The sequence below is a fragment of the Lissotriton vulgaris genome, chromosome 2_1 (genome assembly GCF_964263255.1).
Source record: "Lissotriton vulgaris chromosome 2_1, aLisVul1.2, whole genome shotgun sequence".
Classification (NCBI taxonomy): Eukaryota; Metazoa; Chordata; class Amphibia; order Caudata; family Salamandridae; genus Lissotriton; species Lissotriton vulgaris.
The window spans coordinates 359,666,773-359,694,234 of NC_141687.1; the positions used below are offsets into that span (position 1 = coordinate 359,666,773).

A 27,462-nucleotide genomic window follows, 5' to 3' on the forward strand; every position below is an offset into this window, starting at 1 on the left:
TCACTGGCCCTTCTCCTCCCCTGGGGAATGTGCTTGTTGTCCTCCACCGGGGGCTGTGTTTTTGTTGCCCTGAGGCCTGTGGTCTGTGTCCTCATCTGGGGTATGTGGTCCTTCTCCCGTACCACCTGTGCTTCTCCTCCCCTGGGACCTGTGGTGCTTCTCCTCCCCTGGGACCTGTGGTGCTTCTCCTCCCCTGGGACCTGTGGTGCTTCTCCTCCCCTGGGACCTGTGGTGCTTCTCCTCCCCTGAGACCTGTGGTGCTTTCTCCCTGGAACCTGTGCTTCTCCTTCCCTTTGACCTGTGCTTCTCCGCTTGGCCCTGTGGTGCTTCTTCTCCCCATGGCCCTGTGGTGCTTCTTCTACCCATGGACCTGTGGTGCTTCTCCTCCCCTGGGACCTGTGGTGCTTCTCCTCCCCTGGGACCTGTGGTGCTTCTCCTCCCCTGGGACCTGTGGTGCTTCCCCTCCCTCCCCGGGGACATGTGGTGCTTCTCCTCCCCGGGGACATGTGGTGCTTCTCCTCCCCGGGGACCTGTGGTGCTTCTCCTCCCCTGGGGCCTGTTGTGCTTCTCCTCCCCTTGGCCGTGTGGTGCTTCTCCTCCCCTTTGACCTGTGCTTCTCCTCCCCTGGGACCTGTGGTGCTTCTCCTCCCCTGGGACCTGTGGTGCTTCTCCTCCCTCCCCGGGGACATGTGGTGCTTCTCCTCCCCGGGGACATGTGGTGCTTCTCCTCCCCGGGGACATGTGGTGCTTCTCTGCTTGGACCTGTGGTGCTTCTCCTCCCCTGGGACCTGTGGTGCTTCTCCTCCCCTGGGACCTGTGGTGCTTTCTCCCTGGGACCCATGCAATAGGGTATGCATTTGCGAGCGATTAAGCTATGGGCAATGTAAATGACAATGCCATTTATTTAGGATTTAAAAAAAAAAAGTCATGAGCAATGCCAATAGATCTACCTTTAATAATAACGAGACCATTGCATTGTAAATCCTTGTTCAGTTCTATTGACAAGTTGAGAGATGGGCGTGGGAAAGGAGAAGAGTGTGAGGGGGGTGGGGGGAAGAGTTGGGAGTTGGATGTTAGATTTGTAGCATGTAGCAATGTTTTTTGTTTGTAGCCAGTCACCGGGATACCAAGAGAGGGAATGGAAAAGAGGAGAAGCAAGAACTGACATGAGACTAATTCTTGCCATCAGAGGAAACTACTTAGTTATCACCAATGAATGAGGAAAATTACTCAGTGTTTAAGTGGAACGTTAACGGCCTAGGGAACAAAGTCAAGAGGGTGTTAGTTACAAGGTACTTTAAAAGCGGACATAATCCTTCTGCAGGGAACACATCTGATGATAGGAACAGACTGCGCCTTCCTGGGAAGGGGGACGTATACCACTCTTGCCCATGCAGGATTCTCCTCAGGATCTAGGGGTGTCGCTATACTAATCAAAAAATCTCCCCCCTTTCAAACAAATAAGATCTGGTCAAATCCACAGGGTACATTTGTTGCAGAACACTGGACTTGGGAGCGGAAAACACTCCCACTAATCAGCGTGTATGCCCCCCACACCTACAGAGGCAGACTTTAGACAGGGTGGCTGAGATATTACTGGAGTCTGAACACTCCACGCACATAATCAGAGGTGACTTCAATTATGTAATAGACCCACAGGTAGACCAAACAAGTGTAACTGCAGAACCACATAGGCCTACCACCTGGCCGAGTTTCTGACCACCCTGGGCTTGACTGACCTCTGGCGGCAAACATACCCAGTGGATTGCGCCTACTCCTTTTCGGGGCTCAAAGTTTTCCCCTGCCTACTCGCACTCGTGGGTGAGGTAGAGATAGTGGAGAGGGCGGAATACCTAGCAAGAGGTATTTCAGATCACTGACCACTGCGGTTGACAGTGGGCAGGGGACTGCATAGACAGGAGTGGAGACAGAGTACATGGGACTTAACAGACAGAGGTAGCCGATAAATTCCGAGTAGCCTCTGAACTGTATTTTAGGGAGAACAAGGGATAAATAGCCTCAGCAGCCACCCTATGGGAAGCTTACAAGGCAGTATTACAGGATAGAGTGCAAAATACAATCGCCCTAAGAAGATAGGCGAGTTCTGCAAGATTGAGGCCTTGGAGCGCAGATTGTTAGATCTAAAGAGACAGATCGATTCTAAAGCTGAAATTCTCGAGCTTCAACAAACTGCGAAAACAAGGAGAATTTTGAGCGCTAGCAGAGAAGAGGCAAAAACCCTGCTCTACACCACACAACATCGACTCTATGAACCCGGAGGCAATGCAGGGAAACTGCTTGCTTGAAGGGGTAAGAAGGAAAGGGAAGCGAGATCGACCATCACAATACGTGACACAGAAGGAACGCACACTACAGCACCTGCCATAGCAGGTGCGTTTGCTAAATATTACACAGAACTCTATAAAGCCAGGCCACTTGCAGATCATGTTCAAATCCATAGTTATCTTAGTGCAAACGAAACCAATACCCTCGCACAGCCTGAGCAACAAGAACTCGATAAGGACATTGGCCTGGCAGAAATAATGGACGCAATCGGCAAGCTGAAAACTGGGAAAACCTCCGGAGGAACAGGCTACCAGCGTAATTTTTTAAAGGCAATACCAGCTTGTTGGGTCTGCATCTGTTTAATCTGTATATGGCTGAACAAGAGGAGAAAACGCTTTCACCAGATATATGTAACGCCACAGTAATAGTAATTAATAAATCAGCCAAAACACCCCATGCCCCCCTCGACTGCGGGTCCTATCACCCTATCTCATTACTCAATGTAGAAACCAAGATCCTGGCCACCCGCTTACTTCCGGTGATAACCTCGCTTATCCACCATTACCAATATGGATTTATGCCCAAATGTGCCACACGATTTGACCTTTGTCGCCTAGCTATTTGGCTAGACACAGTGAAAGAAAGGTCAGACCCACATTATTTCCCTCACTGGATGCCGAAAAGGCTTTTGACGCCGTACACTAGCCATGCGACAAGCCCTGTTAAAGTTTGGATTTGGGCCCATCTTCTTGGGCTGGGTACAGCTACTATACATTAATCTGAGAGCCGGAGTGAGTGTAAATGGTAAACTATCAGCAACATTCCCAAAACCGAGAGGCACCGGGCAAGAGTTCCCCCAATACGCCCTACTATTAGCTCTAGTGCTAGAACCAATGGCATGTTTGATTAGGAGCCACTCGGAAAGGAGCGGGTTCAAAGATGAAGAGGGACACATCACAGAAGAACGCATGTTGCTCTATGCAAATGACATACTAATGTACGTCACTGACCTCCAACAAGAAACTTCCCCTGATGCTTTAGTTGTTCTAAGAATATGGCAGATGCACAGGATACAACAAACTGGGACAAATCTAGTACACAGCGGGAAGAAGTCTGGACACGCAGACCCGCCGAGCTGCCCAAGATTAATTCAAGAAGGATTCCGGTACCTAGGTTTATATAGTACCACCAATGTAACAGCAAACCTTAATCAGAACATCAATTTGTTTCTAGAGGAATTTTACGATGATGTAAGACTGAGACTGCTGCTCTGCCCAAGAGCGCCAAAGGCTGCCATGTATAAAATGACCACACTCCCAAACCTCTTATATGTGCTGCAAAACATATTGTAAGCAGCCAGAGGAAATATTCAAGATGATGAACGAGGTATTACGCACACTTCTGTGGAATGGGGGGCACCTGAGAGTAGCACTGAAGACACTACAACGTAGTCAATACAACGGGGGAATAGCCCTAATGGCCATACAGTCGTTCTATAGAGCAGCGCACTTGGTGATACTCCATGAACGGGAACACACAGAGGGACGACACCGAATCTAGACCTTGGAAAGGCTACAATTTCAGAGGCGCACACATCAACACTATATATTAGTTGGGGGAGGGGACTGAACTAAGTCGCCTTTTACCATTCACCTAAAGAGCAATAGAGGCATGGAGAAGGGCTGAAAAGCAAATGAAAGGAGATAATAGACTAATGAAGGAGACAACACTCTAGGAGGGAACAAGACTGCCAGAAACAAATAGGCACCAGAGATTTAGGCATTGAGACACAATTGGGATATCCAGACTGGATGACATCGTGAAAGACTGGGATAGGATTTCCTTCGCTGCACTCAATTCAGAATATCAATTAAGTGACACGCAGAGATACAAATACCTTCAATTAAAACACAGTTGGAGGACGGAAAAGATATAGGTCGCCGATATCCCTGAATTTACACCACTAGAAAGTAAACTTTTACAAGGCGAGATGCCCAGCAAGGTAGGCTCATGGACCTATATAACTCTAATTAATTATCCCAACAACTTAAAATCTCTCAGAACTAAATGGGAGACCACTACAGGAACAATGGAAAATACATATTGGGAAGCAGCTTTGATGCACCCAAAAGAGGTGGCCATCAAGTTGCGCCTTTGTTTGATGCAGTACAAAATACTATACAGTGTGTACTTTGACAGGGCACGTCTGCATGTAAAGGGCAGAGCGGAGACATTTAATTGTCTTCGCTATGAGGTAGAAAGAGGCACATTCATACACACAGTGCGGGAATGTCAATAAATTAAATCTTATTGGTTCCAGATATTGAAAGAGTTGAGTGAGATACCGGGAGTGCAGCTCCCCATGGATCCCGAATACATCTTATTTAACATTTGTATGGCGCAGCGAATCATCCCCAAGGGGGTTCTCGGCGCCCGGCAATACAGAGAAGCAGGCCCGTTGGATGGCCAAGGCTACTAAAACATCCAGGTCTTTAGGTCTTTTGAAGTGTGCCAGGGAGGTGCAGCCACAAAGTGATTCCGGTAGCCTATTCCAATGGAACAGGGCTAAATAAGAGAAAGCCCGCCTGCTCATTCTCACTTTCTTGATTTTGCACAGGGCCAAAAGATTTTGGTTGCTGGATCTTAGTTGACACCCCAGCACATATGCGGTTACCTTCTTTTTTAGGGAGGCCGGGCCCAGGCCCTGCCTAGCCTTAAACACCAATATCAGAAGTTTAAAGACTGCTCTCTTCTTCACAGGTAGCCAATGCAGAGACTGCAGCAGAGGACGAGATGGAGTACGTCTCGGTTTATTCAAGACCATTCTGGCTGCAGTACTTGGCAGTACCTGGAGCCTAGAGAACAGATCTTCTCTGGCCCGACTAGTAGGGAATTTCCGTAGTCCAGCCTACTCACAATCAACGCCTGAATGAGAGTTTTTCTTGCCTCCACAGGGATCCAAGGAAAGACTTTCCTTAGCATTTTCAAAGTGCCAAAACAAGAGCTAGACAGTGATTTTACATGCTCTTCAGAAGAAATGTTGGTGTCCAGCAGGATTCCCAGATTCCGGGCCTGCTTAGTGGGGCAGGGACCCTCCCCCAGTTCCGATGGCCACCACTCCGGAGTCCATAGTTCCTCCACCTCCCCAAACAGGAGGATCTCAGTCTTATTAGAGTTCAACTGGAGGAAATTGTCCCTCATCCAGGCCGCAATGTTCAACATACAGGTATTGAATTTAATTCTGGTGACCTCGGGATCCAGAAAGAATGGGATAATCACCTGTGTGTCGTCTGCATATGAGATCGTGTCGAATACAGACGCCCTTATAATTGCAGACAACAGAGCCACATGAATGTTGAACAACGTTGGTCTCAGAATGGAACCCTGTGGGACCCCCTTGTCCACTAGGTTGGTTGCTGAAAAAAAAGGGCTCCAGTTTGACCTGCTGAGATCTCTTTAGCAAAAAGCTTTCCAACCATGCCAGAGCTTGCCCCTCGACACCAATCTCCTGTAATCTGCAAAGCAGGATGGAATGGGAGATGGTGTCGAAAGCCGCCGATAGCTCTAATAGAACTAACGTAGTAGGCGTCCCTTTCTCCAGGGACATTCTAATTATGTCCATCACTTCCATCAGGGCAGCCTCCGTACTATGTCCGGCTCGGAAGCCCGATTGGGCGGGATCTAATAGTTGGTTCTGCTCCAGATAGCTTGTTAATTGTTGGTTGATCAACTTTTCCATCACCTTAGCCCCACATGGCAACAGCGATATTGGCCTGTAGTTCTTCATTTCCAAGGGGTTAGCTGATGGCTTTTTGTAAGAGCGGTCTCCCCAGAGCGTACTTCCACTTATCTGGGAAGATGGCAGTAGACAGGGAAATGCTACAAACATCCCTCAATGAAGGAGCCAAGGTAGCGGCCAAGGCTGCCATAACAAAAGGAGGGGAAAAATCTGATTCTGCTCCTGTAGTAAACTCCTACTCTGTAATTTAGGACTGGTGGGGGCAAAGAGAGAAGTGGCTTGCTGCTGGGGCGTCACCAACCTACCGACACTGGCAGAGTGAAAATCGAGCCTAGATTTGCATGTGGTTGCTGAAACGGTGACATAAGGCGAGAGAGTGCCCAACAAAATTCTTTAACCCTTTAAGTGCTGCAGTCGGCTATTGGCCGACAGCAACACTACCTCCCCAGTGCTGCCGTCGGCCAATGGCCGACGCGGCTCCACCCGCGCACAGAAACGCCCGCACTGCGGCGGAATTACCGCAGCGGTTAACGGGTTAAAATCTGGTCCCCTAGTTTAACGTCTGTAGACTCGAGATGGAGGAGGGAGAAGGAATACCCATGCTGACACACTAATGTCCCAAGTGTGGGGGGCGGGGGGGAGGGGCGGGAATTGTCAGTCGCCACCCCTATGGAAACACGTATGGTACAGACTTACATTGCATTGAATGTTCTGTGATGAGGAACAACCGGATTGAAAACTTCATAAATGTTTTGGCTGGCCAGAATTGTGATTGTACGTTACTAAATACTAACTAGGCAAAATGTGTATCCCAATGTACTGGCAAACGTGCGTACCTGAAGTAGTGCTAACGGGAACGCATGTCATTTTCTATACATGGACACATAGTATTACTAAGATGCCTGTATTTACTTCGATGTAGTGTGTACTCCATTCCACGAACCACTCTTACACTATTCAAGTCAGCTGGGACATAAGGATAAGAAGAAATTTGAATTGTGACACTGCAATGCACGTACAATTATGGGGGTTTAAGACACTGTATTTGTGGAAATACGATCAGGCTTCTCCACTGCTATATATAGTGGGCTGGTATGACATGGAATACAGTATGTCATACCATAGTAACTGGAAGAACTACCACTACATACAGGTCTCACAAAAACATTATATGAAAGCGGAATGTGCAGCAGAGGATGTCCACACGAATAGCATGTTTGACTTTTCATGCTTAAGGATTCTTTTAGCAAGATAGGCAAAACCACTCCCTTATTCCCAAGGCTACCATTGTGGGAAATCCCAGCCTTTATACAAGTAGATAAGGAGTTAGGCATGAATAAATGGAAAAGTGGAGGTTGCACAGTAGCACAACTCATGTACAAGACATGTGCAATGATTACACTAGAGCAGAAAGTGGAGACCTTCCAGATGGAAAAGGAGCAGTTTCTGCACTAACGTGTAATTTATACAATAACTAAACAAATATGGAGAACAATGAAAGGGACACTGCACAGATCTCACACTGCAAACAATAATTAGGACTCTTTAGGTCAGGGAAATAATAACCATGATATATACTACCAACCCCCTGTTAAAAGCACGGCAGAAATTTGACACAGACTGCAGCACTCACTTTAAAGATGCAAACTGGAAGTAGACTTTTGCAAATATACATACAACACCTAGTAACACTTGATTCAGACTCATTCAATTACATTTTGTGTACTGGACATATATTATCGACAAAGATTCCCTTTTGTGAATGCTTTAAGCATAGAAGCTCCAAATATACTCACCTAGGTTGAAAGGAAATGCACTAAAAATGAATGTACAGTCAGCAACTTAAACACACTTAAAAAAGGTTTGACTATACCATTTTGTTTTGAAAGAATTCATCAGCGTGGGATATTATTTCAAAGCCAAAGGAGAGGATTGCGATCGATTTTTGAGTAAAACACGGATTGCTGATATCACCTTCAATTACTATTATTAGGCCATGCCATACAGAGATTCTACAAACACAAAGGTAAGTTAGGGCAAGAAGTAGGGGAGGCACATAAACCAAAATAACTGAGGTGCTGATCAAAGCGGGTGCCTAATATCATAACATATCGCAATTGCAGAGCCTTCCATGTCCAAGTTATAACAAAAGGAATCTGTTTACTCATCAATATCGCCAACCCTACAACTAGGTAATAAAACCAGGTTGATTGAGACGGTTACAGAACTCACCCCAGGGGTGTGGATTTTATTAAAATATCTACTTGTCCATGGGGCAGGTTGCTTCATAAATCTACTTGTCCTGTAACAAAATCCACTTGTCCCTTTGGTGCCTTGTTGTGCGGCGACAAATTATGGCAGCAATCTCATTATATAAGAGCTCTTATACAGCCTCTCTGATTATGCCAGGGCTCATACCATAGTAGTGTTTGAATGCTAGTAATCCCTTTATTTTGCTACGTTTCCGCAGATCTACATGCTGGGACTGAAGGTAGTGGTAAACAATTGTTCCAGGGTTGGAATGTCCTTTGGAGTCTGTGCAAACCTTAACTTGCATGTTTTAAGGGTTTTCAACAACTCTTCTCTAATCTTTTCCAATACTGAAAAATGTTGGAAATTTACTCCTGACAATGGCAGACGTAAACCTTCTCTCAGAGTTGGGGAAAAAAAGTGGTTGGAGGGAAAATAAACTTGCAAACACTCAGGTTTTCGCATGAGCAAATCTACACATGCATATTTGCTCATGCTAAAATGCAGTTCACAAATATCTTCTAGGAGTACTATTTCTTGCCCTACTGCTGTAAATTCTTGTGAATTCATGAAAGCCATATAGCTGCCCTTAATGCAAGGACATAAACCAAGGGTGACCTTTGGAGACTTTCTTTAATAATTGGGCCCCAAATTTGTTCGAGTGTTAACCATGACCGTTTGTGTTTATTAAAATGATCTCTCTGTATCGTCTGGCTTCATGTGAGTGAGAGCATTCTGCTCTTTCATAAGGAGTATATTGGCACACAAAGTAGTTTTTTTCAGTGCCAGTAACTAATGTGGCAGTGTGTGCTTTTTTTAAAACCCAAAACTATTTTTTGCTTTTGCCAATGTTTGTTATAATGGTGAGGGTCCGGCAGATCTCACATCAATAAGGTTTTACAAATACCATGCCAAAACAAGTCACGCATTGCCAAAACTAAAACAGTGACCACTATTTCAGACCTACTGGCTTTGCCAATGCTTGTTTATTTTATGTTTTCCAAAATCTTATTGAAACTGGTTACACTGATTTTCTAATATGAATATTTTGGGGAAATACTAGCATGCATCAACACATTTTACTAAATGATGCTGCAGAGAAATGGTACCTGAAATTCTACAGTAGTTTAGCAAAAAAAATGTTTTCCTACTTTAATTTTTTAGGGACATTTTATATTGAAAGCAAATAATCATTAATCTTGCTTTCAAGCTTCTGCAAATATATGCATCTAATCAGAGAGCATTCTGAGAGCATTATGCATAGCCTCATATTGCTAAACTTTGAAACCGCGAGTCCACATTTTTATACTGGAACCACTGTTAGTAGTGCAATCAGAACTTGAATTTACTGAAAGCACTAAGCCTAATAATAAAGGGTCTCAATTAATGAACCATAAATACATGTTTGACAGCATTAACATATGCACACAAATATTAACTTAACTGCAGGCAGTGCCCTTCCCTGATCCTTAATGTGGTACTGCAAACTGGCAGCCAAAGGGTCTGTGCTACAGGGAATTGGGCCTGCTGGTCCCAAGGACAAAATGCACATTACAACTGGTTGCCCTTGACCCCAAACAATATGTCCTGGACGTCGGGCTATAGGAATTCCACATCCCTGCACCCTTTAAGTGTGTTTCTTGTAATAAGAGTATTTTAGCCATCAACTGCTTAGTACAAGAGAATCACCTCACAGGAGCCGATGGTCTCAGTTGGAAGGGGACTGTTAAACATTGAAATTGTAAAAATGCATGTTTGTGTGGTCATGCATTTGCCTAAAGCATGTACACTCTATAAATCCCAACACAAATTACCTCCCATCCCATCCCATACTAACAAACTTTTAAGCATCTGTCATGTTGCACTGGCCAACACGCCAATCAAGGTCAGCGGGAGGGGGAAAAAATGGTTACCCCTTCCAAATCTTCCTACAGACTCCCTCAACCCAAACACCGCACCATAAAGCAATATATATAATCCATGTGATCAAGCTCCGCTTGACGGAGCGAAACGCGTCAGGGAGGGCAGCTGCCCGAAATTTGCACAAATAAATAATGACTGCTTGCACTTCACCGTGTTTAATGGCCCGTTATTGAACGTTCTATCCCTGGGGAAGAGGTCGGTACCTGCTTGGTGCCACTTGAGAATCAGCGGTTCAGGACCTTCTTTCGAGATATATGTATATATATATATATATATATCACGCCCCAAAAGGCTTTGAGGGAGTTGAAACATACAAGTAAAATAAACAAACAGAGGGTGTTTTGGTCTTAAAGCTCTTTGATGACCCATACAGTTTTTGGAAGGCAAGAATTTTTGCTTTGAGGGACTTATAGTGTAGACTATCTGAGGAGTCTTATCTAGGGAGCCCTTTTCGGTTTCAAAAGACTGAAATTATATAGCACAATACCGGTCAATAGCAGGTTGCAATTGGGAAAACTAAATAGAATTAGTGAGGCAAAAAAGAAATTCTGAAGTAGAATAAGTACTGGGAAAGTCTAAAGGCCTCACCTTGTGACTGAAGCTTTGCCAATGCTTTTTGTCAATGCTATGCAGCATTAGCAAAACAAGAACACCATTTGGCTTTGCCAATGCGGATTTATTAGCTTTGACAAAGCGATTTGCTGATGCAGTTAGGATCTGCAAACAGATAAACAATTATTATTAACAATGCGAAACAGAATCATAAAAACAAACATTTGCAATGCAATAGATCTCGCATTTGTCAAACGATCTATTGGTATTGTATAATGCCAATGCCTTTTATTATTCCATGTTTTTTAAAACCAATAATAAAAGGCAATGTCATTTTACAAAACCAATAGATTGGCAAATGCGAGACCCATTAAAATACAAAGAGCGATGTGTCCCTGAAGCGGGCACCACGCTCAGCATTTTATTTTCAAAAAAGCTGAAAGTCAGCATGGTGTCTCTTAAGTGGGTTACGCGCTCAGCCTTAGTGTAAAAAAATATATCTATAATAACCGAAACCGAGCGTGTTGTCCCTACAGCGGGTGCCGCATACAGCTTATAAGTTTAAAGATGAAGGAGCAGCCGCTTGTGTCCCATGACTGCTGTGTGAGGAGGTAGGGTGAGGAGCAGCCACTTTTAAATTGAAAGCGCGTAAATCGCATTAAACAAGAAACCGCAGCAATAGTCCCGCGAGTCTTGTGTGGGCGCACAGCAAATAGAAGCAGCCCCCATTGTCCTTATTATTCATTAAACAACATAGTGCTCAAAGATTTAACATGCCAGCTGCGTGCCTTACTTTTGTGCTGAGCGGCTCAACTGAATCTACTTTTAAAACATTTGTATGTTTTTTTTCAACAGCGCACCTTGCCGTGCTACTTTCACTATGGTATCCATTCGTCTATTGTCAGCAGCTCAGCGCCCCTTTAAGGTGCATGCTGTCCTCAAGGCCTGCTCCTCCAATTGGCCACTGCCTGCGCTTTTAAATCCTGACAAACGTCCTACTGCAGAGACCACCCACAGCACATACCGCATTGGCTTTTTATCATTTTCAAAACGAAGAGCTTTAACTTTCACAAATGCGACATCTATTGCATTGCAAATGTTTGTATTTTTAGTCACTGATCCAAAACAGATCGGTAACCAAAATTAAACAAGTATTTGCAATGCAATAGGTATGGCATTAGTGAAATTTCAAAATGGGGGGCGCCTGCTTTTATTTTCAATGTATACATTTTTATAGCATTGACAGTACCCCGCGTTCTAGCTTTTAACATATAAAGTTGAAGCGCGGCACACCGCAAAGGCTACAAAACCACACAAAAAATGTGTGTTCTTGTGTAAGTCTTTCCCCCTGCACTCTCTGTTATTCTGTTACCCACCTGCTTCATTCACCCCGATTCCTCTCTCACACTTGTCCATGTGCTCTATCCACTGCTTCCACCACCGGCGCCCTTCGTGCAACTTTCCCTTTCACCTTGTTGTACCTTTCTGCCCTCTGTTAGACTCGTTTTTCCCTTGTTTTTCTGTCCTTCTGCCCTCTGTTAGACTCATTTTTGTGCCTTTCTGCCCTCAGCACCACTCGGCGCCACCACGGCACCACTCGGCGCCACCACGGCACCACTCGGCGCCACCACGGCACCACTCGGCGCCACCACGGCACCACTCGGCGCTACCCCGCGCTACCCCGGCATCACTCTGCGCTACCCCGGCATCACTCTGCCCTAACCCGGCATCACTCTGCCCTAACCCGGCATCACTCTGCCCTAACCCGGCATCACTCTGCCCTAACCCGGCATCACTCTGCCCTAACCCGGCATCACTCTGCCCTAACCCGGCATCACTCTGCGCTAACCCGGCATCACTCTGCGCTAACCCGGCATCACTCTGCGCTAACCCAGCATCACTCTGCGCTAACCCAGCATCACTCTGCGCTAACCCAGCATCACTCTGCGCTAACCCAGCATCACTCTGCGCTAACCCAGCATCACTCTGCGCTAACCCCGCATCACTCTGCGCTAACCCAGCATCACTCTGCGCTAACCCAGCATCACTCTGCGCTAACCCAGCATCACTCTGCACCACCACAGCCTCACTCTGCACCACCACAGCCTCACTCTGCACCACCACAGCCTGGCTTGGCTGATCGGAGGTGGCGTTTGGGAGCGTAGAAGTTGACTCGGCTGTTGAGGTAGCTCGGGCCTTGGTCGTGTAGGGCTTTGTGTGCGTGGGTGAGGAGGCGGAAGGTGATTCTCTTGTTGACGGGGAGCCAGTGAAGGTCTCTCAGGTGTCCGGAGATGTGGCTGGATCGTGGGATGTCGAGGATTAGTCTGGCTGAGGCGTTTTGGATCCGCTGGAGTCTCTTCTGGAGCTTGACGGTGGTCCCGGCGTAGAGGGCGTTGCCGTAGTCCAGTCGGCTGGTGACGAGGGCTTGGGTGACGGTCTTCCTGGTCTCTGTGGGGATCCACCAGAAGATCTTCCGTAGCATGCGTAGGATGTTGAAGCACGCCGAGGAGACGCTGTTGACTTGCCTGGTCATGGCGAGGGAGGAGTCCAGGATGAAGACCAGGTTTCGTGCATGGTCTGTCGGTTTGGGTGCGGTGCCCAGGGCGGGAGGCCACCAGGAGTCGTCCCAGGCGGAGGGTGAGGAGCCCAGGATGAGGACCTCCGTCTTGTCCGAGTTCAGTTTCAGGCGGCTGGTCGTCATCCACTCGGCTACCTCTCTCATCCCTTCGTGCAGGTTGGCTCTGGCGGGGTCGTTGGTCAGGGAGAGGATCAGCTGGGTGTCGTCGGCGTAGGAGATTATGCTGAGGTGGTGTTTGCGTACGATGGCCGCGAGGGGGCTCATGTAGACGTTGAAGAGGGTGGGGCTCAGTGATGATCCTTGGGGGACGCCGCAGATGACTTCGGAGGCCTCTGACTTGTACGGTGGTAGGCGGACTCTCTGTGTTCTTCCGTCGAGGAAGGAGATGATCCATTCCAGCGCCTTGTCCTGGATTCCGATGTTGCTGAGGCGCCGTACTAGAGTGCGGTGGCAGACCGTGTCGAATGCCGCGGAGAGGTCTAGGAGGATGAGGGCCGCTGTTTCCCCATTGTCCATCAGGGCTCGGATGTCATCGGTGGCGGCGATGAGGGCGGTCTCGGTGCTGTGTTTGGCTCGGAATCCGGACTGTGAAGGGTCGAGGGATCCGTTCGTCTCGAGGAAGGCGGCCATCTGCTTGTTGACGGTCTTCTCGATGACTTTGGCTGGAAACGGGAGAAGCGAGATGGGGCGGTAGTTCTTGAGGTCGGTGGGGTCCGCTGTTGGTTTCTTGAGGAGAGCGCTGAGCTCGGCGTGTTTCCAGCTTTCAGGGAAGATGGCGGTGTCGAAGGAGGTGTTGATGATGTCTCGCAGGTGGGGTGCGATGACAGCGTCGGCTTTGTTGAAGACGTGGTGAGGGCAGGGGTCGGTCGGTGATCCGGAGTGGATGGAGTTCATCGTGCGGATGGTGTCTTCGGTGCTGATCGGGGTCCAGGCGTGGAGGGTGGTGGTGGGGGGGGGTGGCTGGTCGGTCGTGGTGTGCGTTGGTTGGTTGTTGAAACTGCTGTGTATGTCCGCGATCTTGTTGTGGAAGTATGAGGCGAGGGAGTTGCAGAGGTCTTGCGATGGGGTGATGTCGTTGTTTCCTGCGCTGGGGTTGGAAAGCTCTTTCACGATGTTGAAGAGTTCCTTGCAGTTGTATGCGTTGTTGTCCAGCCGGTCCTTGAATGCTGTTTTCTTGGCGGCGCGGATCAGCTGGTGGTGTTTCCGGGTGGCAAGTTTGTAGGAGGTCCTGTTGTTCGTTGTCGGTTCCCTTTTCCAGACTTTCTCGAGGGCTCGGCAGTTCTTCTTGGAGCTCTTGAGTTCGTCGGTGAACCAAGGGGCCTTCTTGCTGCCGGGTCTGCTAGGCGGGGTCCTCAGTGGGGCGAGTTCGTCCGCGCAGTTGCTGATCCACTTCGTGAGGTAGTCGGCGGCCTGGCTGGGGTTCGCTGAGCTGGCAGGAGGGTGTTGGCTCAGGGAGGTGGCGAGTTGGTCTGCTGTGATCTTGTTCCAGCTTCTGCGGGCGGCCTGTTGCTGGTGTTGGTGGGTCGTCGTTCTCTTGAAGGTGAAGTGGATGCAGCTGTGGTCCGTCCATTGAAGCTCTGTGGCGTGGCTGAAGTCGATGTCTGTGCTGGATGAGAAGACGGCGTCGAGTGTGTGTCCGGCGAGGTGGGTGGGGGTGGACACCAGTTGCTTGAGTCCCAGGTTGGCGAGGTTGTCGAGCAGGGTGCTGGTGTGGTGGTCGTTGTTGTTCTCCAGATGGAAATTGAGGTCTCCCAGGAGGATGTAGTCAGCGGAGGGGAGGGCATGCGGGCTCACTCTGCACCACCACAGCCTCACTCTGCACCACCACAGCCTCACTCTGCACCACCACAGCCTCACTCTGCACCACCACAGCCTCACTCTGCACCACCACAGCCTCACTCTGCACCACCACAGCCTCACTCTGCATCACCACAGCCTCACTCTGCACCACCACAGCCTCACTCTGCACCACCACAGCCTCACTCTGCACCACCACAGCCTCACTCTGCACCACCACAGCCTCACTCTGCACCACCACAGCCTCACTCAGCACCACCACAGCCTCACTCAGCACCACCACAGCATCACTCAGCACCACCACAGCATCACTCAGCACCACCACAGCATCACTCAGCACCACGACAGCATCACTCAGCACCACCACAGCATCACTCAGCACCACCACAGCATCACTCAGCACCACCACAGCATCAATCTGTGCAACCATTCAACAACTGGTTCAATTATGTTCTATCAATGTTTCAAGCTTTATTACAAATGTCACAAAAAGATGTTAATATTTCACTTCTGTTCTTGGATTTTCATCACAACAAAATACACTGAACATAATCTTCACAAAAGTCATTTACAAAAGTTTAAGCTATTGCCATTATAAATTACAATCACTTTTATTTAAGTAAGTTAAAAGCCGTTGTTATTTGTAATATCAATACATCTAAGTCACGTAAATACAAAACATGTTGCATTACAAATGCTATAGGTGTCACATTTGCGAAAGTTCTAACTATTGGCATTGTAAATGACAAAGCTATTAATTTAGCTATTTTCAAAACCAACACAAATAAAAAAATTGTCATTTACAAGACCAATAGCTCAAACTTTCATAATGCGAGACCTATTGCATTGCAAATGCTTGTTCAAATCTTGTAACTTGTCACATTTGCTCAGCTTTCAGAGTCAGAGGTCAAGTGCATTTCAATTAGGTCGAGGAGATTTTGTAGGTTACTAGAACTGCAGGTCTAGTGCATTTTTCAAGATTTTTCGAGCCCTGACAGGGACGTGGAAGTAGGGGAGTGGAGGGTTGGCGGTTGGTAAACTGGGAAGGTAAGAGTTACATAGGTCAAAGAGGTAGGACGGGGAGAGATTGTTGGAGGTGCGGCGAGGTATATGTATATGGCAACGAAGAGGAGTCGATCGACAATAATTTTGTTTGAAGTTAGTGTATATTGGGAGACGGGGTGGTAGGTGATTTTATGGTGAGGGGGGTTCTGGAGCTGAGGAAGATAACATCTTTCCTGAATTGAGAAAGCTTAGAAATCAAATTAGAGAGGTCAAGCTCAATGTTGTGTAGGCACTGGGCCATTATGGTGAGGGGAGGCACTGAGGGGGCGAGGTCTGGGTTAGTTGCGGAGGGTGGACTGCTGTGTAAGGGAAGAGAAAGGGTAGAGAGTGGGGGGGTGATTGGGCTGCTAAGTGTGAGGGGTTTGGTAATCAAATTGGATAAGTCAGGTTCAGAGTTGAGCAGGCTCGGGCACTAGGGGCGTTGGGAGGTACTGAAGGGGCATGGGAGAGGGGTAGGGAGTGGTCTGGGTTTGTTGTAGATGGTGGACTGATGTGTGAGGAGAAAGAAGGTATTGGGAGTGGAGTGAGGGGTGACTGGTCTGTTAGGTGAGAGGGGTTCAGAAATCAAATTAGATCGGTGGAGTTCAATATTGTGTAGGCTTGGGCAATTAGGGTAAAAAGAGGTACTGAAGGGGCGGGGGAAGGGAATGGTCTAGGGGTAGGGAATGGTCTGGGTTAGTTGCGGAGGGACTGATGTGTGGGGGGGGGAGATAGGGCAGTGAGTGAGGGGTGAAGGGGCTGTTTGGAGTGAGGGGTTGGGATAGGTTGGACAGGAGATAAAGAACTTTAGGAGATGTGGTCAGAGAGGATAAAAGGGCATAGAGTGAGTGGAGAGCGAAAATATTGGGATGGGGGTTGTGAATTTATCGGGGGTTGCGATAAAGGATTTGGAGGCAGAGTTGGGAGGGCCTGATGGGGCAGGATGGGGAGGGAAAGAGGGTGTTCGGGAAGGGGAGAGGGGTAAGGGGTTGTGTTAGGGGATTGAAGGGAAAGGGCGATGGCGTATGTTAGTGTTTGGGAGGGGTGGAGAGAGGTTGGGGGGGTCAGGGCGAGGGGGGGGTCACGGGAGGGGAGTAATGAGTAGAAGGCAGGGGTTGGGGGCTACCGTTTTTAGTGGAGGGGTCAGAAGAGTGTGAGTTCTGGAAGTTGGGAGGAGAGAGGGAAATTAGAGGAGGATGAGAAATAGGTATGGGTGGTTGGGGGATGTTGTTTGCTGTAAAGAGGTCCAGGGAGGGTGATGGTGAAATTTTTGATTAGAGGATGGAGTTAGCTGAAAGGTTGAGAGTGGGGGAGGAGCAAGGGGAAGTGGGGATGGAGAGGTTGGAGGGGCATTATTTTGTTGGGGAGAAGGGGTGTTAGGCATAGAGTGGTCAAGGAGGAGAGATATAGTGCTGAAGTGGTGTTCGAAGATGGAATGGTGGGATACCATGGCTTGTTTGAGGATGTTTCCTGTTGTGAAGCTGGACATATCGATATCACCATCAACGTCTGGGGAGAGGGCGATAGAAATTTGGAATCCATAAGGGATTTTGGTTGTTTTAGAGATTGGAGGTGTTGTAGGAAGATGCTTTTCCATTTGGAAGGACGTTTGGAGTAAAAGATGTAGATGGTTATAATGGGGGAGGGAGGGGAGGCTGAGGTAGTTATCAGCAATGAGTATTTCAGGGGGGAAAAGAGGAGAAGAGTAGACAGATGAGGAATTATAAATCGGCAGAATGGAGCAGATCACTATACTAGCAGAAAAGATTGTGATCAGATAGATAGGTATTCGGCAAATAAGAGTAGATCAGTATAAAACTAAAACAATGCTTGCGAGGAATGTCTAATTAGAGAGGGAATACTGGGAGAGAGAGTCAGCCCAGAGTAAAACAGGGCGGCAGTCGCTAGAGGGGCCACGCCAGCCATATTGGTAGCAGCCAGGCCTATAGCAAACCACCCATAACGCACAGCCAAAGGCCATGCGCAGCAGGGGAGGGGTGGATTTACATATTGGTAGCAGCCAGGCCAAAAGCAAACCACCCATAACGCACAGCCAAAGGCCATGCGCAGCGGGGGAGGGGTGGATTTACGTATGGTAGCGGCCAGGCCTGCCGTCAATCACCCCCGCGCACAGTTGAAAGCCAGGCGCAGCGGGTTAGATTAACCTATAGTAATAGAGTATTACTTTAAGTTTAAAAAAAAAATTTTAATTCACTTTTTTTAAAAAAAACAAAGGTTAAGGTAAAGTTCTAGTCATCTGGCCTGTTCAGTACCAAAGCAATATTTTAAAATCTAAAAACCACAGAAATTCACCAGTTATTGTTACAGTTCGTAATAAATTATAAATTGTACCTTCGCCATGCACTGCTTATTACAACATATTTTACATCACTCATGACTATGACATCATTAATACACTAACATTCGCAACAAATTTATTGATGAAAAAACCCCAAGATGGGGGCACGAAATATACATATATCTATTTTTTGTGGGGAGAAGGCAGAGTGGAGTAGGTGTCAATGAAAGTTAAGTCACGGAGAAACTAGGTGGGGTGTAATAAAAAATAGATACAACTATCAAGTGGGGGGGGAAGGACAGGGCAAGCAAGAGACAATGTGGGGGAGAGGAAGGAGCAAATCAAAGAGTGGGAATTTGCCAATAGATGAACATATTTGGCTTTTTTGGACTGATTGTTTGTAATATCCGTGCTGTTGCTACTGTAACTGTATTTCAAGATGTTGCCTTTTTTTCAGCCATATTATGGATTCTTCAAAATCTTCAAATAAAACCAACTTTTTGTAATCTTTTCTTGTATATTAATTTGAATGCCATTTACTGTAATTTAATTCCATTAATTAAACATTTCTGTGGAACTATCTTCATCTAATACATCAAATTATAACAAGGGCAGGGAATTTAGCATGGAAAAGACGATATGAGGGAGAAAGCAAGAAAACAAATGCACTCACATGGCGTGTTAAAAGAAAGGGAAAAAGAATTCCCAAAATACTGAAAGTAAACAGTGGTCGGACAAAAACAGTCACACAATCAAAAAAATGGTAAAGAACCTATGCTCAAAGTGAGGAACAAATATAGGAAGAGAAAAGAAAGCCATTGGGTAAGCAAGAAGTCAAAACAGATTGACAAACAAAGAGGACTAATGATAAGCAATGGGCTAGCCCGTAGCACTCCAATTGCTGGTATTGTCAACAGCAAAACAAGCATTTGCAATGCAATAGGTCTCGTATTAGGAAAGTTTGAGCTATTGGTATTGTAAATGACAAATTTTTTATTTGGGGTTTGTTTTTGAAAATAGCGAAATTATTAGCTTTGTCATTTACCATGCCAATAGTTATAACTTTAGCAAATGTGACACCTGTAGCATTTGTAATGCAATATGTGTTGTATTTACGTGACTTACATGTATTGATATTACAAATAACAATGGTTTATAATTTTTTAAAATAATTAATACTTAAATAAAAGTTATTGTAATTTATAATGGCAATAGCTTAAACTTTTGTAAATAACATTTGTGAAGATTATGTTCAGTGTATTTTATTGTGACGAAAATCCAAGAACAGAAGTGAAATATTAACATCTTTTTGTTACATTTGTAATAAAGCTTGAAACATTGAGATAACATATTTGAACCAGTTGTTGTTGAATGGTTGCACAGATTGATGCTGTGGTGGAGCTCAGTGATGTTGTGGTGCCACAGAGTGATGCTGTGGTGGTGCTGAGTGATGCTGTATGCTATGTTTTGTTCTGCTATCATATGTTTTGTTTTGTTATGCTATGCTATGCTATGCTATGCTATGTTATGCTATGCTATGTTATGCTATGTTTTGCTATGCTATGCTATGCTATGCTATGTTATGCTATGTTTTGCTATGCTATGCTATGCTATGTTATGCTATGTTTTGCTATGCTTTGTTATGCTATGCTATGTTTTGTTGTGTTTTATTATGCTATGCTTTGCTATGCTTTGTTTTGCTATGCTTTGTTTTGCTATGCTTTGTTTTGCTATGCTTTGTTTTGCTATGCTTTGTTTTGCTATGCTTTGTTATGCTATGCTTTGTTATGCTATGCTTTGTTATGCTATGCTTTGTTATGCTATGCTTTGTTTTGCTATGCTTTGTTTTGCTATGCTTTGTTTTGCTATGCTTTGTTGTGTTTTGCTATGTTTTGTTTTGCTATGCTATGCTATGGTATGTTTTGTTATGCTATGCTTTGTTATGCTATGCTGGTGAGGGTGAGTGAGGGTGGGTGAGTGAGTGAGGGTGGGTGGGTGAGGGTGAGTGAGTGAGTGAGTGTGAGTGTGTTAGAGCGAGGGCGAGAGGGTTGTGAGGTTGTGTATCCTATGCTTTTTTTGTTATGCCATGCTATGTTTTGTTATGCTATGCTGATGAGGGCGAGTGAGGGCGAGTGAGGGCGAGTGAGGGCGAGTGAGGGCGAGTGAGGGCGAGTGATGGCGAGTGAGGGTGTGTGAGGGTGAGGGCGAGGGTGTGTGAGGGTGAGGGCGAGGGTGTGTGAGGGTGAGGGCGAGGGTGTGATGGTGTGTGAGGGTGAGAGGGTTGGGAGGGTGGTGGGGTGTGAGGGTGAGGTTGTGAAGGTAAGTGAGGGTGTGTGAGGGTGTGTGCGGGTGAGGGGGTGTGAGGGTGAGGGGGTAAGGGTGTGAGGGTAAGGGTGTGAGAGGGGGTGTGAGGGAGAGGGTGTGAGGTTGAGTGAGGGTGCGTGAGGGTGGGTGAGGGTGAGCGGGGGTGAGGGTGAGCGAGGTGAGCGGGGTGGGTATGTACACAAAAATCATTAAAAATATGTTGAAATTAAAAAAATAAAAAACTGTGACGGTCTGCAGTCTGCCCAGGGATTCACCGTAACTCAAAAGCCTGCCACCGAGGGTCCCCTGTGGACTTTTACTATATGCCTTCTATAAACCGTTTTAAGAATGATAAAGCTTAACCACAGGAGCCGCTACTGCAGACTAGGCCATTAGAAGGAAGCCCTGCAGACAGCCGCCCCCCCCCAGGAGTGTGTGTGTGGGGGAGGGGGTCGCCCCCCTGCCTCGGTGTGTAATGAGGTATTGAAAATCTTTCTTGGCCTCCGTTAGCAGAAAGCTGTACAGACATCAACATCCCCTGAGGGGCAGGGAGAGTTTGTGTGCGTGTGGAGGGGGCAGGGATCACAAACAGTATGTACCATAGCAGTAGTATGGGCGTGTTATCATGGCACGGGCGAGGCTTCTCTGCAGTACTTTACTTGCGTGCACAAAACCCAGGCCAAAAAAAACGCTGGGATTTGTTTTGGGCTTCTTAGATCAGTCAGGAAAATCCTGCCCTTGCTCCCTCACATCTCCCGAAAACTACTTATCCAAGGCCTTATTCTATCTAGGCTAGATTACAGTAATGCCATCTACCTGGGAGCACCTGAAGCCACCTTCAACAAATTACAAAGAATCCAGAATGCCACTGCCCGGCTTCTCATCAACACCCCGGCCAGATCCTCCGCCAAACCACCTTTGAAGCTCCTTCATTGGCTTCCAGTAAGAGAAAGAGTTAAATTCAAGGCTCTCTGCCTGGCTCATAAACTCTTACAGGATAAAGGTCCCCCCATTCTCAAAAAGTTTATCACGCCCTACAAGGCTACAAGATCCCTCCGTTCGGATCACGAACGCCTCATCACAGTTCACAGAGTGAAAAAGGCTCGCACAGGTGGACGGCGATTCTCAGTGAACACGGCCAGCCTATGGAACACCCTCCCCCATAAACTGAGGATGGAATCAGATCACCTCCGTTTCAGGAAACTACTGAAAACGCACCTCTTCCCCTGATCCCCCCTTTCCCCCTTCACTCTGGCTCGCCACTCTCTCGACTGTCTTGGTTTCAGTGCTGGGATGCTTACGGGTTACTATGCGCTTTACAAAACCCTAATAATAATAATAATAATAATAATAATAATAATAATAATAATAATAATAATAATAATAATGGAGCCAGTGTGTGTTCACTTCAGGCCTCTCATTGGCTGCAGTCATTAATGATCATGGCAATTTGACCTCAAATGGTCAGTCCCACTTTCGGATCATCTTTAACACAAACCTGTTAGCTGTTTAAATTGAAAGTTTTGCATAGCCCCACGTGTCGGCTTGCTCGCCCCCGAACACTTTAGAAAACCAAAAGGTACACCGTGAGAGTCCACTTGGCACTGGAACGGGCACTATTTGTTCATGCCTACATTATGTTGAATAGTTTCTTTTCAATCGGGCGTACATTCTAAATGAGGAGGTTGAGTGCAAAGAACTGTGTTGCGGGTTGAGTGCAAAGAACTGTGTTGTGGCAGGGCCCCCCACCCTCATGTTGTCTTCAAATCATTGTTACGGTCCACTACCTCGCTGTGCCACAACACAATGCCTTCGTAAAGCCCTGCATGTAGCAGATGTCTGGAAGTAACCAAAATGTGGTTACAACTTGCACGTCAAACTGCCTGTGCCGGACATTAGGAGGCGGATGTAGTTTCGAGGATATCATGCAGAATTTTTTTTGTGCGATTAAAAAGGTAGTAAAGTAGTCTATTTTCTTATACACTTTTTTTTAGCAGACTGGTAAACCCAAGCTGCCAGGGGGTCGGAAGGAGCCCTGGCAGCTTGGACAGTACTCAACCCGAGCACTCCTGCACGGTAAGGCCGATTTCTTTTTTACAGGCAACAAGTTGTGAAACTCCGCGATTCAATATCAAAGTTCTTTTAATCAATATCAAAGTTCTTGTAAACAGTGACTTAGCGGCGCAAGGGACTTGTTAATAACCCCCAGTGTCAACTCACCAGGTGCAGCCACACGTATGCTACGTGAATATGACAGTTCAGAGCGTTCATGGGTCCCTTTACACAGATTGAAGTTCAAGAGGTAAAACGGGGGGCTTGTTTAGCGTCTCAGACATGGGCACTGTTTCAGTCTATGGATCGAATTGCCACTGTTGAAATTATGAACAAACGGGTCAGGTGACAGTGCCCCTCCCCCCCCCTACTAGTTAATAGTGCAGTGAGAATCTGCAGACTGCAACAATGGCCACTGCAATACAAGAGACAATTTATGGGGGGCGATTGGCCGGGAGAAATTGCATTCCTACTCACGTTAGCTGAAAAAATGTCAAAGTTTCTAAATGGCTCATGGTTCATTCCGTGTGAAAACACTTTTAAGACTGCCATGGCTGTGACTCCAGAGAAGTAGCGAGTAAGTGTGCAGGGCCAACCAACACACTGACATACCACTCCCGCCAAAAGGAGCTCATAGTCAAGCTGACATTACGTAAACCCCCTCTACCCACACCACAACGCCATATAAAGATGAAGGATGGGTGCCCTACAATGCTCAGAAAAATTTGACTGTTTAAGACGAGTTGGAGGGCGCCTTCGTCCCGTTCTAGGTGAAGTGACGCACGGAACCTACCTGCTAGAGAAAGCACATGAGCTGCTGTCACAGAAATCAACAAATACCTGTCCCACATCCATTGCATCCGAGACTGTCCAGCACATTACAAGTAATGACACTGCATGGCAGGATCCTGGTTTGCGTTTGACCCCGGAACAGCAATTGATGACCGCACCCCTCGCCCACAATGAAGCGCCCCATTGTCAGTTTTCCCCGTCACCCAGTGACAAATCTTACAAGTACTTCGGACCCGTGTGGAGGATTGAACAAAGGTCTAGAGATCATAGGACTGGGCATTTTTGCCTGTATTTAATAAGGGCTTCTCTGAAGCTTAAATCTAACTATAAGGACTGGTCTTATCCAGCCTCGTATTACTAAAAACAAAACAAGGCACGGCCTGCAGCCGTGAATAAGTGACGGCGGGGGCGGGGCAGCTGAAGCCTTTGATGTGGAAAATGCTGCTGGCAGGGGGAAGCCTGTGGGGAAATGCGAGGCGCGGCCGTGAATAAGTGACGGCGGGGGCGGGGCAGCTGAAGCCTTTGATGTGGCAAATGCTGCTGGCAGGGGGAAGCCTGTGGGGAAATGCAAGCTCGTGCACGAAGGAGCTTGTGGTCACGTGATTTCACGTGAACGGTTGAGAATCCTCATCATAAAAAGTCAGCTTTGTGGACGGATGGCAAAAGGTCTCTCTACGAGACCTAAAGAACAATTGATGGACAGAATGAAGAACAAGGTCATACCTACACCCCAGTACAGTGATCTGGGTCTAAATCCACCTTTTTTTTTGCTCACCATGCCATTGCAGTTTGGACCCAGCCATAGCAAATCAGTCTTGACTCTGCACCCAATGGGAACAGTCCAGCCCGAACTGCCAGGCTAGGTCCTCCCTGGACTGGAAACAAGCATCCTGGGACCAGTTTCGGGCTTTCAGCCCTCATCAGCCAGGATAGCTTGACTCCAGTGACAAGCTATCCTGAGCATACCTGTCCCACTCGGAGTGACAAATGCAAAAAGAAAAATTGATGGACAGAATGCAGAGCAATGTCATACATTCTCCCCAGTACAGAGATCTGGGTCTAAATCCATCGTTTTTTTGCCCACTGTGCCATTACAGTTTGGACCCAGCGATATGCAATCAGTCTTGACCCAGTATTGTCAACAGGTCATCCAGTCATAGACACACAGAGACACAGAGACACAGAGACACAGAGACACAGAGACACAGAGACACAGAGACACAGAGACACAGAGACACAGAGACACAGAGACACAGAGACACACACAGACACACACACAGACACACACACAGACACACACACAGACACACACACAGACACACACAGACACACACAGACACACAGACAGACACACAGACCATAAACATTGGCAGAACTATCCTGTGCCGAGGTTTGTGCAATTTTAACTCCAGGTTCCTAAAAATGAATGAACAGAAAAAAAACCTCAATGGAGAGATTACGCATTATAATTCTCATCCTTTCACTTCTAGCAGGCTCAGTCTTGTGTGCTGTCCTGATTTCAGTGAAATTTTACAGATTGAGTCCAGAGAGCTGTATGAAGGTGGAAGTAACGGGATACAATTTATAGTACAAGAAAATAACTGGATACAATTTAAAGTACAACTCCAGATAGAGTAGCGTAACTTAAAACGTAATCTCATAGGGTTCCTGATCTCAACAGTTCAGCTTCAATCAAGACTCCCACTTAAAGTAGAACTTTCACACATTCGTGAAAGTCACAGACATCGAGGTTCCTACAGCCCAGCAATGTGTGTGAATGTCCCAAAGAGCACCAACAACACTCCACAAGACCCCCTTGAGCACAAGATGCTTAGTTAAAATTAAACAGTCATGTGAGAGAGGATACACTACCATCTAAAGAGTATCATCCATAACAGGATGATGTACCTCAAGTATACTCCTACCCTGGGGACACCCAAACAATGATAAAAAGTTTTTTAAAACATCAAAGTCTGCCTGGGATGTAGAGTTCAGCAATGCGTTCACAATCCTTTTTGGGCCAACTCTCCCGTGTTGCCAGTGGCATTCGAAAGAGACCCCATTCGATCAAATAATAGAATGATAGCACGTGTTTTGGAAGAAATAAAATTAGAAGAAAAAAATAATATAAAATACATTAAGGGGGTCTCTTAAATTTACATTTAAAAAAACACGGTTGTTCCCTATTCTTGACTAAAGCAGATAACCTGGAATCGACTTACACAGTCACATTTCTGAGTTTGATAAATGGAAGATCTAGGAGGTAGGTAACACACTTTTCAGCTTACTATTTTACAGTTATATTATGTGTATTTATAAAGTGCACTATCACTCGTGAGAGTATCCTGATGCTGAGCAGGTGAGTGTGCCTAACATCGTAGGTTGGTTAATTGAAAAGCAAGGTCTTCAGCTTCTTGCAAAATTCAAGAAGCGAGGAGGCAGCACTGGTGATGCGGAATGGGAAGCAGTTCCACGTTTTCAACAATATATAGGAGTGCCTGTCCTCTTGATCTGGTTCTGATCTGGAGTGTAATGCGTTGGAGCAGCATTCCTGCAGAGCAGAGATATCTGGATGGTTGGTGGAAGGTGATAAAGACTATTCGGGTAGGTGGAAATTAAGATTAAGTTCTGCAGTGCCTTTAATGTGTGTGAGAAGTTTGCAATGCAGTTAAAAAGGGACATTATTTAAGGGTGAATGAACAACACATCCAGCTGCAAGTGTTTTTTTTGTGATTTGGTGTTAAACAACTTTGCAGCGGGATCCCCCAAATATATATATTTTTTTTTTAGGCAAGTACAGATGTTCAACTCATGCTGCCATGTGGTCACACTGCCTCAGTCTAAAGAAGAGGTCTTAAAACTTTTTGATGAAGAGACCCCCTTGTCACAATGTTTTAGGCATAAGGACCACCTCCTAACAAAATTTTCTAGAATCTGGTACTCCTCATCATCGAAAACTATCAAAAACCATTAACGTCCCCAATTCCCACAGATCATTTTTACAGTGAGGAAATAACATTGACCAGTGTTTAGCACACCAAAGGTCAGTGAGTGGTGACATGGTCAAAGGTGTTGCTAAAAACAAAGGGCCTCATTTATGAGGAATTGGCGTAGGGCAGCGCCCCAAGTCTTCTTACTGTGCTGCTCTATGCCAATGTGAAAGGGCAGAATTGCACCATGATGATGAAATATGGTGCATTCCTGTCCTTTTGCCTTGTGTTGGCGTAAATTGCTGCCTAGTACCAATGTAGGCAGGATTATTTTTGTGCAATCCCAAGAAGCGTTTTCCTCTTCCCATGTGAGCTGCAGATTGCAGCACACATTGAAAGAAGGAAAAACAAGGAGAAATAAAAACATTTCTCCTCATTAAGCCTCCGCTGGGAGGCGTAAGGTTTTGGCGCTGCCCCAGGTTCATGTGATTTTGTGAATCTGAGGCAGCATCAAAATTAGTGTTGCCCCATGAAATGCCTCTTTGACGTAGACTACGGCAACAAAGTTGCGCTGCTTGTCTTACACCATATCTATGAGGCCATGCAAAACCATGCAAGGTGACTTTGCGCTGCCCCATAGGTATGATTGAGATGCTTGCACCGCCGGAGCATCAAAAGAAGGGATGTTCTGGCAGCGCAAGTCTGTCATAAATAAGCTCCAAAATATTCTGTATGTCTTTTCGGGTCCATCAATATCGGGTAGCTACATTTAAATAATGGGCAGCTTAAATGAAAACTAAATATTAAAAGTTGTTACTCAGTGGGAAATGCACCGTAGTACATTATGAAACCTTTATTAGTTCATGCGCAGCTGGCTATGTGTAACCAGAGAGCCACAAAATGAAATCTTGGTTGA

At 46.4% G+C, this 27,462-nt stretch overlaps 1 protein-coding gene across 1 annotated transcript in view; it reads right to left on the reverse strand.

The window, feature by feature from the left end:
* LOC147730351 (transcription elongation factor SPT6-like) overlaps positions 1 to 27,462 on the reverse strand; it is a 183,559-nt gene that overhangs the window by 143,102 nt on the left and 12,995 nt on the right. The window lies entirely within an intron of this gene.